The sequence below is a fragment of the Peromyscus leucopus genome, chromosome 1 (assembly GCF_004664715.2).
Source record: "Peromyscus leucopus breed LL Stock chromosome 1, UCI_PerLeu_2.1, whole genome shotgun sequence".
Lineage (NCBI taxonomy): Eukaryota > Metazoa > Chordata > Mammalia > Rodentia > Cricetidae > Peromyscus > Peromyscus leucopus.
In genome coordinates this window covers 149,971,041-149,987,924 of record NC_051063.1, presented here as the reverse complement: position 1 = coordinate 149,987,924, position 16,884 = coordinate 149,971,041, and the positions used below count along the sequence as shown (strand labels likewise).

Here is a 16,884-nt window from a genome sequence, read left to right as displayed (position 1 = left end):
GCCCCTTCCCACTGCACCAAGGCTGTGCAAGGTGTCACACCACAGGTACCGGGTTCCAGAAGCCTGCCCATGCACCAAGGACAGATCCCAATTCCCCTGCCTGGGTGCCTCCCAAAAAGTTCGAGGCAAACAACCCTCTTCCGTATCCAGAGGGCCTAGTCCAGTCCCATGGGGGCTCCACAGCCACCAGTCCACAGTTCATGGGCTTCCACTAGAGTGGCCAGTCATCTCTGCACGTTCTCCCATCATGATCTCGACGTCCCTTGCCTGCAGTATCTCTCCTCTCTGTCATCATTTGGATTCCCAGAGCTCAGCCTGGTGCCTGGCCGTGGATCTCTATATCTACCTCCATCAGTCACTGGACAAAGGCTCTATGATGACAGCTAGGTTATTTGCTAGGCTGGCCACCAGAGTAGACTGGTCCAGGCACCCTCTGGACCACTGCAAGCAGACCAAGGTGGGGTCAACCTTGTACCACACATTTCTTGGCCTGCTGAAATTTCTATAACATAACCACCATCAAGCTTGGCATGCAATCTGTGGGGCCAAATACAAAATGAAAGTGTATGATTCTTGATCAGAAAAGAAAAAAAATGAAATAAGAGCTTTTTCTTTCCTTCTCTCTCTCTCCCCACATGCCTTGGTGGATTTTCTGCCATGCAATGTTACCCTTTTTCAGAGAGGAACGCTTTTAGACCCCACAGGCTTTAAAACCCAATCCACATTTCACCATCTTGCATTTTTGCACATCCCATCCCAGGTCAGGTCCTTCTTTCCAGGTGACTGTAGTTGTTGGACATGTAAATTGGGGAGGATGGTCCTGAGTGTTCATCCCAGCAAAGCAACAAAACAGAGAACTGGACAAGAGCTGAACCACCAAGTTATCAGACAAATTTAAAGATAAAATTTACTGAAATTAAACTTCAGCCTGCGGAAGTACCACAGTATAGAGTGCTTGCCAGTATGCACAAGACCCTATGTTCAATCTCTAGCACTAAGTCAAGAGAAGGAAAAGAAAAAGCAATCTAGACAGAACTGCAGGACGTTATCCTCCGAGAAGGATCTGCCTCTGAGCGACACTCACCTGCTGTAGTGGGAGAAGTTTCCTGGGGAGGTATGGACAAACACCTACTACTCCATACAGGGAAACCAGTGGTAGACTAAAGAAATAATTCCACCAAATACCAAAAGATGCTCAATCATACTACAAGGACACTTGCTCAACTGTGTTCATAGCAGCTTTATTCATAATAGCCAGAACCTGGAAATAATCTAGATGTCCCTCAACCAAAGAATGGATAAAGAAAATGTGTTACATTTACACAATGGAGTACTACTCAGCAGTAAAAACCATGACATCATGAAATTTGTAGGCAAATGGATGGAACTAGAAAAAAAATCATCCTGAGTGAGATAACCCGGACCCAGAAAGACAAGCACAGTATGCACTCAATCATATGTGGATTTTACATGCAAAACAAAGGATAAACTGGCTACAATCCACAACCCCAGAGAAGCTAGGTAAAAAGGAGAACCCTAAGAGGGGCACACATAGAGGGCTCCAAGAAGGGAAAATAGTTAAGATTTCCTGGATAAACTGGGAGGGGGATAGAAGGGAGGGGGTGGGGGCAGGGAACTTGAGGCACTGAGATGGCCAAGTTGGGGGAGGGAGGGATCTTGATAGAGAGCCATTATGGGCAAGGGAGAAACCTGGTGCTAGGGAAATTCCCGGGAATCCACAAGGATGACCCCAGCTAACTCCTAGCAACAGTGGAGAGGGTTTCTGAACTGGTCTTCCCCTGTAAACTGGTTGGTGACTACCCTAATTGCTATCATAGAAACTACATCTAGTAATTGATGGAAGCACATGCAGTGATCCACAGTCAAGCACTGGGCCGAGCTCCTGGAGTTCAGTTGAAGTGAGGGAGGAGGGATTATAGGAGCAAGGGGGCTCAAGATCATGATGGGGGAAACCCCAGAGACAGCTGACCAGAGATAGATACTTCTTTTATTGCTTTCTGTGTTTAGTATTTTCTAGATTATAAGGACTTAGATCCCATTTACATGTGGTAAATTATTGCTGCCATGAGGACCAGCCTTCAACAGCTCAGGGATTGAGGGGGATCCACAGAGTCAGGTAACTAATCACTCAACTTGACTTTTCTATCTAAGGGAGTAAAACTTAATTCTCTGGGGATGACGAAAAAAGGAAACACACACACACACACACACACACACACACACACACACACACACCTCCAACATGTCAGGATCTCACCTAGGGTGCCAATGAATAGAAAGCCTTCAGAAGTCCATAGAAACTGAAAAGGAGATGCAGAGCAGGCAAGCTGCAGGACAGAAAACAGACACATGAGGACTTTTCTGAGGGCCGAAGCTTTAGTTCTTCATTTTATTATTTTTTCTGTTGCTTGTTCTACTCTACCCTTCTGTCCTGTTCTTCTGTCTCTCTTGATGTCATTCTTCTGCTTCCTGATGTCCTCCTTCTACATCTTTGCTGGTGTTTTCCTTTCCTCCTGTCTTTACTTTTTCCCTTACAGCTTATATATCCCAGTGGAATCTTTCAAGCACTATAAAAATTACAATATGGTTACATTTTGTTTTTTAAGTGAATGATTACAATGAATACAAGTAAAAAACATGTTTTCCCGTATCTCTTACATAATCAAATATTTTACATATTACAGGATGAAAAACAAGTTGTCCAAAGAACCCACATATGTTCATACTCAAGCAACTTGTTATAGATTAACAGAATGTAAGTAAGCACGGTGTTTTTCTCAATGAGTTCTTTGGCTGGCAGATTGCATTTTTCAGGTACAAAGAAAGGACCTATCACTTTTTTATTTACCTCAAAAGGTAATCTTATAAGAAATCTTAAAAGAATCACAAATCTAAACTTTTATATATGAAAAACAGTCAGTTGGCTCTACTTTAAATCCTCACGGTACATACCCACTCATCAGTTTTTTATATTAGGAATCTGAGAGAAGTAATGGGTACAAGAATTAATCATCACCCTTGATCACCAACCTATCCTAGCAAGATAGGTACGTCATCCAGCAATAGCCAGGCTACCGTTGTTTAGTTCCATGACCTCAAAGAGTCCCTCACTCAAATGTTAAAAGTGTGGCTTTCTAAATTTTAAATTGTTTCCTAAGATTTTCTACATCAAAACAATTCATAAAAACACCTTAACCTAACCTTACTAACAATTCTACATGTCTAAATTGTTTCTAAAGGTGGTGGTTGAATCATTAATCTGCTCCAGCATCAATGCTTGGAAAAAGTCAATCACTATTATTGTTAAGTACTAGTAACACTGCCCAGTGAGGGGCTAGCAACCCCCTGAGAGTTTTCATCCAGTCATAAATTATGAGGGATATAGTGACCTTGAAAGCAACAATCAGAGCTCTGCTCAATAACAGCATGAGGTCCTCAGGACACCTAGTCCTCCGAGCTTTGCCTCTCCAAGGCTCACTCAGGAGTGGCTTTGCCAACTGCCCATGTTCCATGAGTTCCAGTGCTCCCTGTTGGTCCCCTAGCATGGCCACTGATAATAAATGTGTAAGAAGTTTTCCCAATGTTCATAACCTTCTTTAAATGAAAATCAGTCACCATAAGTGCTTATACCACTTGCTTCCTAATTGGGCAAAAATGTAACATGAATTTATGAATTAAAAGAGAGGTCATACAATTATGGATACCCTAAGGGAAAGGGATTTCTGCCCTATTTCCCCTGGAGCAACATGTCCCTTCCCTGTCCCCCTTGGACTGCTCTTATCCCAAGCCAAGAGTCAGGTACTCTCTCATTAGTTATCACTAGTTCAGGCTATTATTTGAGATGCTCTGGTTCCCTACTCAGCTCTGTATGAAATTAGGGGTCACTTTCATTTGCATCATCTGAAATAAAAGGCTCTTAAGCCATCATAAAGCTTCCAGGAAAAGAGAAAATATTCTGTCTCCAAGACTTCAGGGGTTTCTCAAATTTGATCTGCCCATTCTCAAATAAGATTGGAGGAAAATGAGTGTACTTTCTGGAATGGAGGCATCAGAAATATATCTCTAGGAGGTGAATGAAATTGTCAGGGACCAAGCCCATAGGTATGGGTAAGTGCAAACTAGTCTCACATGGGGAACCAATTCCAGGGGTGTTCTGTTAGGACACACTGACCTTCCCCTCCAAAGGCTAGGAGCTGCTTCCCCAGATGCTGAGATGAGAGAGTCATGGAGAATTAAGCAACCCTCCATCAGTCTCTTCCAGTCTTGCTTTACTTCTCAGATGGGGATGGAAGCCTCCAAGATCCTTTGAGGTCCCTGTTAGCTTGCGTTATGAACAGCTGGAACAAGCTAAACTCCAAAAGTGCATAAGAATGCTTTAATTTTTCCTCAATTCATCCATAGCCCGAACAATCAGAAGACTAATCTTTTGTTTCGAGGGATGGCATTACCAAAGATACTTGGGCTATAAGAGGAACTGTCATGGACCAGACAGGTACCAGACTTCTGAAACCAGGAGCCCCACAAGTGAAACAAATCAAAAGAAATCAGGAAGGGGCTGGAGACATGCCACAGGTAAAGGAAAAAATCCAACTACTCAATCCAAACTCTCTGGTAGAGACTACTCCACACTATCTGTTCTCTGTCATAGGAAAATCAAAGGGGAGGAAATCAGGACATGGTGAGAGCCAAGCCATCAGACTGCACTTTCCCCAGGACAGACTAGACACACTATGTGCTCCTTGTTATAGGCTGCAGCCACCCCTCCAAATGGACTAGGGAGTGTGGGTTCGATAAGGCAAATCCTACCCAACTTCTCTGTACTTACTCCCCCATCTCATTACAAGAGTGGACAAACCAGGCTCCAAATTCTTCTGAAGTTGCTATTCAGCTGCCTTTTCAGACACTGAGAAAAATTAGCCCCTCAAAGTCCAATCAATCACTTGCCCTGGAGAAAAATAAACCTCCTGTATAACTTGATCTCTTTTATGAGGGCGAGTACTTATCAGGGTTTTTGTTTTCGTGTTACCTACCTCCATCTGTAGGGTCAGGCAAACTGACTGTGGGTATACAGCTTTCAAGCAGTTGGTCACTCCAAGTCTGGCCATGGGAGGTATCAAATTAGACACTAGTAAAGACAGATGCTTCAATCAGCTTGAGCCTGTTTGATGTTTGATCCTGGGTGCCCACTGTCACCCTGGTATTATAAAGTTAAAAGAAGTCAGAGGGTGGCCTTCTAAAACAAAGTGTTCTAACTCTTTTATTCTAAAGGGGAAGAAAATGCTTTCTACCTTTTGTCAGTGCCTGTCAGACCCAGTGGATAAGAATAATTTGGACAACTCTGTGAAGGTTGAAAGGAGGACAGGTGCTTTGGGTCCAGCCAGTTGGCTTCAGACTCAACAGCAAGCTTGATATCCAGTGTCGACAGCTTGGTTCAGTTTTATAGAGAAAAAAAAAATGTCTTTAAGGTCTAGAGAGTGTTGGAAAATTGCCATGTGCTGGTTAAGCTCACTGGGATGCTGGCTCTGGAGATAGGATTTGACCCTTACACTTCAGACCCCAAACTACTTACTTGTGTCCTGGGCCATGCTACTTAGATTCATTGAGAGCCCAAAGCATGGCTATCATAGATCATTTTCTGGACTGTAAAGCTGCAAAACAAAGGACAGAAAGTAACATCCCTCATAACCTTTCCTGAGGTTTAGGTAAGTTTGGGGCTCTTTTTTGGGGGGTTCTACTGGGAACCTTTACTAGATTTAAGGGCAGGAAAATGATTTATCAAGTTGTGAGACTGTGCCTTCCTCCCTACCCAAGTTAAGACAAGAGTGGGAAATGTCTTTTGTCATCTAAAACTACAATTAGGCTTAATATGTTAGTAGTTTTTGGCTCTATGTGTGCTTAATTTTTTTGCCTTTAATTTGCAGGGAGTGTTCCCTCACACCAAGATCATTTTGATAATGTCCCCAGGCTCTGAATGAAATGTAAACTTTTGAGATGGGGAGGTAATTCTCAGGTTTGGAGAGGCCACAGAAAAAATAAGATGTTGAAGTCCAAGCAGAAAGATTTGCCTAAAACTTGTCAGGAAAAACAAAACAAAACAAAACAAAAAAAAACTTGGTAGCTAAAAATATGTATAGGTAATCAAAATGTGTTACATTGTCCTGCATACACAGTTTAGATCCAACTTTATTTTACCTAGGAGGTGTTCCATGACACTATCTTTTGAGCTTTAATCTTCATTAGTTCAGCTTTCTTGCTTTCAAAAGATCATCACAACTGGGCTTGTGGGCTGTTGCTATTCTTTTGCAGACATGAAGAGTGTACAGGGTTATTGTCTAAGTATTCAGTCACTCCTCTTATCTGGTTATATTCAATTCCTCCCTAACCGTATAAGGCCTCTGGCATTGGGTAGATGTCAAAATTCATAGTCTACGGAAGACAGTAAGACTAGAATGCTAGCTCATTTTATGTCAACTTGCCACAAGCTATAGTCATTTGGGAAGAAAGAACCTCAATTGAGAAAATGCCCCAATTAGATAGGTCAGTAGGGAAGCAGATGGAACATTTTCTTGATTGATGGTTAATATGGGCAGGTATAGCTCACTGTGGTGGTAGTCCTTGATGCTATAAGAAAGCAGGATAAGAAATCTGTAAGGAGAAATTCAGTAAGCAGCATTTCTCCATGGATTCTGCTTCAGTTTCTGCCTCCAGGTTCCTTCCCTGCTTGAGTTCCTACCCTGACTTCTATGGATGATGTACTACAAACTATACGGTGAAATAAACCCTTTCCTTCCCAGGTTCTTTTGGCCATGGTATTTTATTGAAGCATTAAAAATCCCAAATAAGCCGGGTGGTGGTGGTGCACACCTTTAGTCCCAGCACTCAGGAGGCAGAGGCAGGCGGATCTCTGTGAGTTCAAGGCCAGCCACATCTCCAAAGCGAGTTCCAGGAAAGGCACAAAGCTACACAGAGAAACCCTGTCTCGAAAATAAAAATCCCAAATAAAACAGAAAATTAGTAACAGGAGTGGGATATTAGTATGATAGCATTGAGTGCTCAGAAATCAGTGAGATCTTGGAAGACAAGTATTTTGAAAGCAATGCAGAGATGGAGTCCTATTTTGTGAAGTTTTGAGGGAAGGAAAGACTCTACAGGGGCCTTTATATGATATCTTATGTTAAGAATCTATAGTTCCTTGTCAGCTGGATCTAGAGTTACCTGTGATGAACAAGAGACCAGCACCACTGAAATAAAACCTTCACTTTACTGGAACAATTGTTACTGGTTACTGGAACTGAGAAACTAGAGTGATTAAAAGGACACCAACCTCACAGAGGTGAAATATTCTGGAAAGCATTTTCTCAGGGTCAGCACATTGAACCTGTGGTCCAGATGGTGGCCAAGTTGTACCTCATGCTGGCAGCCAAACTTGGTAATGTGTAAGAATCTCCTAGATACTACTGCTTTTGAAGATATGAAAGGCTTAGGGAAAGCAGCCAATGCTTTGCACTGTGAAAGGCCAGGAGAGGCCATTGGTGGAGGTACAGCCTTTGTTGACGTAGAAGCTCCAGGACTCTTCAGTTACAGAGATTGGCACCATGTGGCAGTGACAGAGTCCCCAAAGAGAACCCAGAGAGGCTATTTATGAAGGCACAGCCCAGTTCCAGTGGAGACCCTACAATGTGGAGATTGCAGTACTGTGGGATGACTGCCAAGGACAGCAGCAGCTGTGGAATGGAGCCAGCCCTAGCCTATGAGACAAGCTGTGTGTGCTGTAAAGGGTGGAGCTGGAGACAGGAAACCTCTTGCAGCCCATAGGGTTGTGATTCTGATGCTGGTTTTTACACTGTGGAAGATTGGTTTTCTTTTTATTTGATTGGACTGTGCCATTGTTCATCCCTCTTAGAGTAAGAAATTACTTAATATGATTTGATTTTTGCAGGAACCCACAGTTATGAGACTTTGGAATTTAAGAGAGAATGGAGTTCTTAGAGAAACTGGGTATTTTATAGAGACTTTGAAAGGACAGGATGTTTTAAAGACTTTGAACTTTTAAAGACCCTGGGACATTTCAAAGTTGGAATGTTTGATTATAATTTTAATATTAACATGTTGTCTTGGGGACAAAGGAAGATGGAAAAGTAATCGTAGAATAATTGATGTGCTTGCGTGTCAAGTTGACAAGGGATCAGTTGTGCAGACTAGTTTTATGTCAGCTTGACACAGTTAGAATCGTCTGGAAAGAGAGAACCTCAGCAGAGAAAATGCTTCCAGCACCTTGGCCTGCAGGCCATCCTGTGGATCATTTTCTCAATTGTGTTTCGTGGCTCTTTCTGAAATAAGCACTCTCAGCACCAATGAGAGTGGAAGAAAGGTGTTACCTGTGGACTGAAGCCAGGATCGTTCCTTAAAGTCCTAGGTATTGGATCCAATTTGAGTTCTCATCTTATAATCTGAAACTACGAGAGGAGGCAGACAAGCAAGATTTCACAGAAGAGTACATGGCAGTCAGCAGGCTGTTAAGGGCAATGACCCATTGTTTCATCTATTTCTCCAGATCATTTTTTTTTCCAGGTAACAAGTTAAGTCATGCTTGGCAAATAGGCAGTACAAGCAGTGCCTTAAATAAGTCACTAAATAAATCAATAAATTAGTATCAAATGTTTTTCTATCTTATCCTACTTTAATTGATGATTGGTATGGTAGGGCCCTGGTGTGACTAACTGTGGATTTTACTCCAAGAGGGCTGGTGGTGCGGGGTGCTATAAGAAAGCAGGCTGAGAAAATCTGTGAGGAGAAAGCCAGCAAGCAGAAGCTCTTCATGGCTTCTGCATCAGTTCCTGCCTCCAAGATTCTGCCCTGAGTTCCCTGGATGATGGACTACAAGCTTTATGATGAAAGAAACCCTTTCTCCCCAAATTGACTTTGGTCAGGGTGTCTTTACCACAGGAATAGAAACCCAACTAAGACAGCTAGGGAGAGGGGGCTCCACTTAGGTTTCTGTGAGAAAGCCACTGTTGAGGCTGAGGGAAAACTTTCCTGTTAGCTGTTTTAAGGTCTCTCGTGCTTCTGTCAGGAACCCCTCACCTGTAGCTTGAGTTTTCCTGCCTTGTCCACAGTCAGGACAAATCTTTGTCACCCACCAGTCCCACAGCCGCTCAGACCCAACCAAGTAAACACAGAGACTTATATTGCATACAAACTGTATGGCCGTGGCAGACTTCTTGCTAACTGTTCTTATAGCTTAAATTAATCCATTTCCATAAATCTATACCTTGCCACGTGGCTGGTAGCTTACCGGCATCTTCACATGCTGCTGGTCATGGCTGCGGCTGGTAGTGTCTCTCCACCTCAGCCTTCCGCTTCCCAGAATTCTCCTCTCTCCTTTTCCCACCTACTTCCTGCCTGGCCACTGGCCAATCAGTGTTTTATTTATTGACCAATCAGAGCAATTTGACATATAGACCATCCCACAGCACTCACCCATATCGATAAGTGAGCTCATTAATTCCTCAAGATGAACTCTGATAAAATTGAACTTTGGCTTGTCATTTGCAGCCTTGTGAGGACGGGATAAACAAGGGTAGTCCCCTGCTAGGCAGAAAATTCTCACAACAGATGGTAAATTTATTTGTTAGTATTCTTCAAGTCTTGTGGTATTAGGAATTTCCTACTGGTTAGTAGGTAAAAGAAAGTGTTAAGAAGGTAAAGGTGGAAATATTTTTTACTAAGAAGAATTTGTGTGTGAGGATTAAGATGGCTGGACATTTCCATAATGGAAGGGAAAACTAGACAACTTAGGCAGTTTATTAAAATGTGAGCAAGTATGTAAAAGATGCGACTTGGAGATGGTATATGTGATACTCAGATTTGTATGGTATGGACTGGAGAGACAGCTCAGTGGTTAAGAGCACTAACTGCTCTTTCAGAGGACCAGTGTCTTAGTTAGGGTTTCTATTGCTATGATGAGACACCATGACCACGGCAACTCTTTTTTTTTTAACTTTCTTTTTTTAATTTATTCTCTGTATCTTTCACATCATGCATCCCAATCCCACCCATCTCCTGTCCCCTGGCACCCACCCTCTGCCTTCTACCCCTGCAATCTGCCCCCATACCCTCTGCTGCCAAATAAAACAAAATGAAATCTAAGATAAAAAAGGGGAAAAAAGAAATAAAGGGGAAAATCTCACCATGGAAACTGCAGTGTGACACAGTGAGTCATGCAGTAACCCCCTTTATCCAAACATCTTTACATGCAGGTGTTCATCACATAGAACCATTAATGGTTCAAGGCCTCTGGTCTCTGCTACACTATTGACATTGGGACTCTTCCTGGACATCCCGTTGTTCCAGGCCTGGGTAGTTAGTTATAGGGTTGGTCAGCCTGCCAGCTCTTGCCTGTCTTCACTACCAGGGTGACTCCTCCAACACTGCCCTGGCTAGTTCACCCCTTGCATTGATGAGCAAGGGGTGGGGTCAGTTCTCCTGCTTTCAAATCCTCAGGGTTGGTTCTCCCACACCTACACCTTAGGGCCAGCTCTACTGTGTTGGCCAGTAGAGATGCAGAGGCCACTCTCCTGAGTGCTGCAACTGGTGAGGGGCAGGGACAGCTCTCCAGCTCTTATGACCTCTAGGGCCAGCTCTCCCTAGAGAGCTGAGGTGTGTGTGTATATGTGGGGGGGGAGATCTGTCCCCTGCCCATGCTTCCACATGACAGATGAGTAATGGGGACAGCTCTCCATCTACCTTAATTGTTGATGCATGTCAATTCTTATAAGGAAAACATTAAGCTGGGGCTGGCTCACCGGTTCAGGGGTTTAGTCCATTAATGTCATGGCAGGTAACATGGCAGCATGTAGACAGACATGGTGCTGGAGAAGGAGCCAAGAGTTCTTCATCTGGATTGGCAAGCAGCAGGAAGAAAGACAAAGACAGATGGAGACAGGAACAGAGAGAGAGGGAGAGAGGGAGAGACAGAGAGAGAGACAGAGACACAGAGAGAGACGCAGAGAGAGGAAGGGAAGGGAAGGGAGGGGAGGGGAGGGGAGGAGAGGAGAGGAGAGGAGAGGAGAGGAGAGGAGAGGAGAGGAGAGGAGAAGAGAGAAGAGAAGAGAAGAGAAGAGAAGAGAAGAGAAGAGAAGAGAAGAGAAGAGAAGAGAAGAGAAGAGAAGAGAAGAGAGGAGAGAGACTGGGCCTGGCTTGGGCTCCTGAAACCTCAAAGCACACCCCAATGACATACTTCCTCCAACAAGGCCACACCTACCCCAACAAGGCCACATCTCCTAATAATGCCACTCCCTGATGAGTAATTATTCAAATCTATGACTTTATGGAGGTCACTCCTATTCAAACAACCACAACCTGAATTCAATTCCCATCAGCCACAGGGTAAGTCCAGTTCCAAGAAGATCCTATACCTTCTTCTGATCTCCACAGGCACATGGTACAGACATGCACGTAAATGGTACACAGCCATGTATGCAGCCAAAACACCCATACACGTTGTAGTTGCCTGAATGAAAATGGCTCTCATAGACTCACAAGGAGTGTCATTATTTGAAAGGATTAGGACTTGTGGCCTTGTTGGAGGATGTGTGTCACTGGGGGTGGGCTTTGAAATTTCATAAGTTCAAGCCAGGTCCAGTGGCTTACTCTCTCTTCCTGCTGCCCGCTAATCCAGATGTTAAACTCGGCTCCTTCTTCAGCACCAGGTTTGCCAGAACACCACCATGCTTCTGGCCATGACAATAATGGACTAAACCTCTGAACTGTAAGCCAGGCCCAATTAAATGTTTTCCTTTATAAGAGTTGCTGTGGTAATGGCGTCTCTTCACAGCAATAGAAACCATAACTAAGACAGATGTAAAATATATATATATATATATATATATATATATACCTCAAAAGATTTTTTAAAAAGTTCAGTAAAGTGATGTCCAGCTTAAACCAATGAAGTTACTGGCCTTCCCTTCCTAACCATTACAAGAACTGGCCTGTACATACAAGAACAAACCAGTAATCAAAGTTTATTTAAAAGTGTTTGGGTTTTGGTCCAAGCTTCATCTAAATATTACACAGTAGTTAAAAGTACCAAGTAGAACTCTGTTAAATGAAGCCAGCCTGGTCTACATAACAAGCAACAAGTTCCAGGACAGCCAAGAATATGCAGTAAAACCTTGTCAAAATAAAATGAAAAAAGGAAGGAAGGATGGAAGGAAGGGGAAAAGGTAGTAGATGGGTATAACATCATCTTGGTGTTGAATAAGCATATTTGGAGGTTAGACCAGTGTGGACAAAGGAATTAAAAGGGACAGAATTTTGCCTTCTGCACTCCAAGGTCAACTGTGTCCCAGGAGATCATAGGGGAATCACTTAAGATGTCATTTATGGTCAAGCAATGCCTTTGACATATCCTCACATAGATGGAACAGCTGGTAGAAAGAGACCTAGAGAAGTCAGAGGTTCCTCCCAAGCTGAAAAAATCTCTGAGGACAGTAAAAAGTAATTCTTTCTGGTCACCTGAGTGGCATTAAACATTCAACAGAAAAGCACAACCAAGGACTAAAAGTAATTGGTATGTTTTGTAACAGTCCAAAGGACCACATTCCCTAGACATTGTGGGATTGTTATTAAGACAGCTGTTTCTCACTAATTATTTTCTGATTGATAAGGAAAATACTGCCCAGATACAGGACACTTTGCCCTTGACTTGATTAAACATTGAGAGCCTACCCACAGCCAAAGAAAACAGGCTCATCTAAAATGTAGATACACCTGTTTATGCCCATGGGTATTACTACAAAACATAATCCAGTGAGATTGTATTTCTGTCCTAGACTTTAAGTTGGAACATGACAGATGGGTTTTCTCCTAATGAGAGGGGGGTCCTCAATTCTCCCAGGCTTGCACTCCATGTCCCCTCCCGTTAAGAATTACATTTGGGCTCTGGCATGTAGTTCAGCCTGTTGCACAGTTACAGTTCATCTTGCCGAACAAGACATTTTAACTCTGATGCTAAGAGTTATCTTTATTAACCTTGTCTTCCAAAACTCTTCATGAGGTAGTGACAGAAGAGGTGCAATGGCTGAACTTGTATTGACTGACAAGGTTTTCAAGCACTCGAGTCAAGATGTGCCTCTCCCCATAGACAAAGGTGTCAGGAACAGTGTCAGCTTTGCTGAAGCCCATGATGGGTCCTGAAGAGGGCTTTTGTGAAGGTTTTTCTTGCCTTTTCTTTTCCCGTAATAGGAGCAAAGCCTCCTAACAGTCTTTTAAATTATGATTCAAGGAGGATTATAGTTATTCTGACAGTCTCACTTCCTGTATGCTACAGATCTTACCTCACTCACATAAAATGCTTTATGTGAGTACATATGTTATGTTAAGTACATATGCTATCATCACATGATTGTCCTGTATTTGGGATCTCCACTGCCAACTGAGTTCCATCACAGCCTTCCAGATTAACCATAGGACCCATCCCCTGAGGGTTCTGTCTTTCAGGTCAATACCCGAAGGATTGGGTAACCTCAGCATTAAGCAGTCATAGTGGTCATCCCATTCCAATCTCTAAGAGGAAGGACTGAGTGAGCAAGCACTCTCATACAAATGCTGTGTACCCGAGGTGGCAATGGAGAATCCCAGCTGAGTACTTGATGGCTGGGTTCCTGACCTTAGCAGCCCACAGCATCCAAGCCTGTGTATGGTGGCTCTGGCAAAGCCTTAGAGATCAAAGCTGGGGCCAATGGGGGTAGGGATAGAAGAGGCCTGAGACCACATCCCCACCCCACCCCCAGTGACTTCAAGTCCCACCATCAGGTAAGTGAGCACTGTCTGCTTGCTGCCCAGGCAAGCCCAAGCACCCACCAAGATGCAGCATAGCCTTCCACTGGACTGCAGACTCTGACCCTGTGAGAAGCACAGCATTAGAGGCTGTGTGGACCACTGCACAAGAGCTGTGCAAGATCAACAGAGGGGCGGGAGCCCAGCACAGGGGGCTGCTCCTTGTTTCTGGATGACTTTGTAGTTGCACACAGCAGGAAGATAAAGTTCACCAGTGGGAAGGGAGAGTCTACCAAGGGAGGATACCTAATGGGACCAAGCAGGAAGGAGACAGGAAAGAAAAGACCTCGGGATACTATTAAACTTCCAGTTTAGCCGGGCGGTGGTGGCGCATGCCTTTAATCCCAGCACTCGGGAGGCAGAGCCAGGCGGATCTCTGTGAATTCGAGGCCAGCCTGGGCTACCAAGTGAGTCCCAGGAAAGGCGAAAAGCTACACAGAGAAACTCTGTCTCGAAAAAAACAAAAAAAACCCAACAACTTCCAGCTCCAAGTCCACCCAGTAGACTCCTAGATCTGGACCTCCTCCCATCCCAATGGGAGCTGTTTTCCTGCTGTGATAAAGTTTGTCATTTGCCTCCTTTGCATCCCCACTTTCACTTTCTCTGCTTCAGACTTGTGCTGTCTCCCAAACATGTTACTTTTACTGTCTTTGCATAGCAATCTTGGGTCTTTCCCAGATGTGTAATCCTCTGTTAGTCCTACAAAAGAAACTTAGTGGTACCCCTAGATGACCACGCTGTACCCCAAGACCACTCACAACAGTCTCAGATCTCTAGACACCAATTATTCCTTCTAATGAAGCCACAGATGCTCTGGGAGGTCAGTGGTTCCCCATGGTGTTCTGAGACCTCAGGAATTCCAGGTTGTCAGGTGTTAGAGTTGACGTTGCAGAATCCAGGCTTTGTGTATCTACGGGGAGTCAGGAGCCTTAAGAATGACACTGAAGCTTTCTCAGTCTTCCCAGAATCTATGAAAGCTATTGTGACTACACATAGAAGTCTGTGTCAGTTGTCATTTGTCAGGATTACATAATTCATCACTATTCATAAGGCTCATGACCCATATTCCCGGGCAACAAAAGTTTTCTATGGATCTCCTGCTCCTGTTTTTCTAGATTTCTCAGCCAGTGATACTTTGCCCTGCTTTGCAGCCTGCTGGTACATTTGTAAGTTTATATTTATCTTATGTTGTTTGTTTTTTGTTTGTTTGTTTGTTTGTTTGTTTGTTTTTCGAGACAGGGTTTCTCTGTGTAGTTTTGGTGCCTGTCCTGTATCTTGCACTGTAGACCAGGTTGGCCTTGAACTCACAGAGATCCACCTGGTTCTGCCTCCCAAGTGCTGGGATTAAAGGCATTCGCCACCACCATCTGGCTTACGTTGTTTTTCTATGTGTTTAAACTACAAGATTTTGAAAACTCCAAGACTTTGAAATTAATCCTTCAATAGTGCCTTGGCTTGAATTTGAGGTTTGTGTTAGTGGGCCATCTGTTACAATTATAACAATAGGTAAAATAATTAGCTTCGAGTATGCTTATTTTAGCTCCATTTTAGAGGTCTCTGTCCATGGCTACCTGGTTCCCTTGCCTTGGGCTCATAACAGCACATCACGACGAGGCACGTCTACATTTGTACCTTTCCAACTCTTTGATAACTGGTTTGTTAGTTTTGCTTGTTTGTTTTTTCACTGTGTAGCCTTGGCTGGCCTGGAACTCAAAATATAGACCAGGCTGGCCTCAAATTCACAGAGATCTGCATGCATTTGCCTCCTGAGTGCCAGGATTAAAGATATGTACCATCCCACCTGATTGTTTGCAGTTGTTAACATACCCTTAATTGTGTTTATATTTTTTAAAAGCTGCCCTTATTGTTGATGGGAATATGAAATGTTGTTATTACTCTGGGAGTATTCTGAGGTTTCTTACAGAGGCAAGCAAATGGTAGCTGGGGCATCACTTACTAGTAAAGTGCTTGCCCAGCATGCACTATGCCCTGGCTTTGATCTCTAGCATCACAAGGAAACACATGTAATTACCAGCAATTGCACCATAGGCATTTTTTTAAATTAGAGTTTCTGTTACTGTGATAAAACACTATGACCAAAAGCAACTTGAAGAGCAAAGGGTTTATTTCCTCTTACAACTCTTGGGTCACACTCTGTCATATAAGGAAGTCAGTGCAGGAGCTCAACCAAAAGCTGTGGAGGAGCGCTGCTTACTGTGTTTTGTTTGTTTTTTGTAGATTGCTCGGTCTGTGTTCAGATACCATCCGGGACCACCTTCCCAGCAATGGCACTGTTCCCTTCCACATCAATCATCATCCGGAAAAAAAAAAAGTCCCCCAGGCTTGCTTGCCTATGAGCCAATCTTACAGTGACATTTTCTCAATTGAGGTTCTCTCTTCTGAGATGAGTCTAGATCTGTGTCAAGTTGACAAAAACCAACCTGCACACATTCATTTCTAATAAATGAAATCTCATGCTCCCAGAACATGAACGTGGGTGTTCATGGAAACTATTTCTAAAATGCTATGCTGGAAACAAACCAAATGTCCATCCGTGGGAAAATTGTGAAATGAAGTGTGGCACATCTGTGCTACAGATTCAGGTGATAAAGGTATCTATAAAAAAAAAATCTATTGATCAATACACAACAGTTTGGACCGGTCTCAAGAGAATTACTCTGAGTGCAGAGAAGCCTAGTTTCCGAAGATGAACTCCTGAGTAATTTCCCTTATCTCTTATCATTTAAATGACAGTCATACAAGGGCAGACAGACCAGTGTGTGCCAACGGTTAGGGATGCCAGAGTCATAGAGAGGAGAGGCAAGAAAGCACGGCTACCAAAGGAGAGCTTGAGGACTCTGTGGGTGTGTTCTGTGCCTTTGTTGCTGAAGTGGAGACATAAGCTTGCATACAGGACCAGACTGTATATGAGCATACACAGGTCCACACAGCACATAAATTGGTGCATATATGTAAACGTAAAGCAGTGAAATCAAATCAAACAAGTGGGCTCTCTTAGTG

General features: G+C 43.5%; 1 long non-coding RNA gene across 1 annotated transcript in view; it reads left to right on the top strand.

The window, feature by feature from the left end:
- Nucleotides 1-16,493, top strand: part of LOC119086627 — a 38,119-nt gene extending 21,626 nt beyond the window's left edge. Inside the window, exon 2 of the long non-coding RNA XR_005089954.1 lies at nucleotides 16,102-16,493. This is a non-coding gene — a long non-coding RNA (uncharacterized LOC119086627). The remainder of the gene's footprint in view (nucleotides 1-16,101) is intronic.
- The last annotated feature ends 391 nt before the right edge of the window (nucleotides 16,494-16,884 follow it).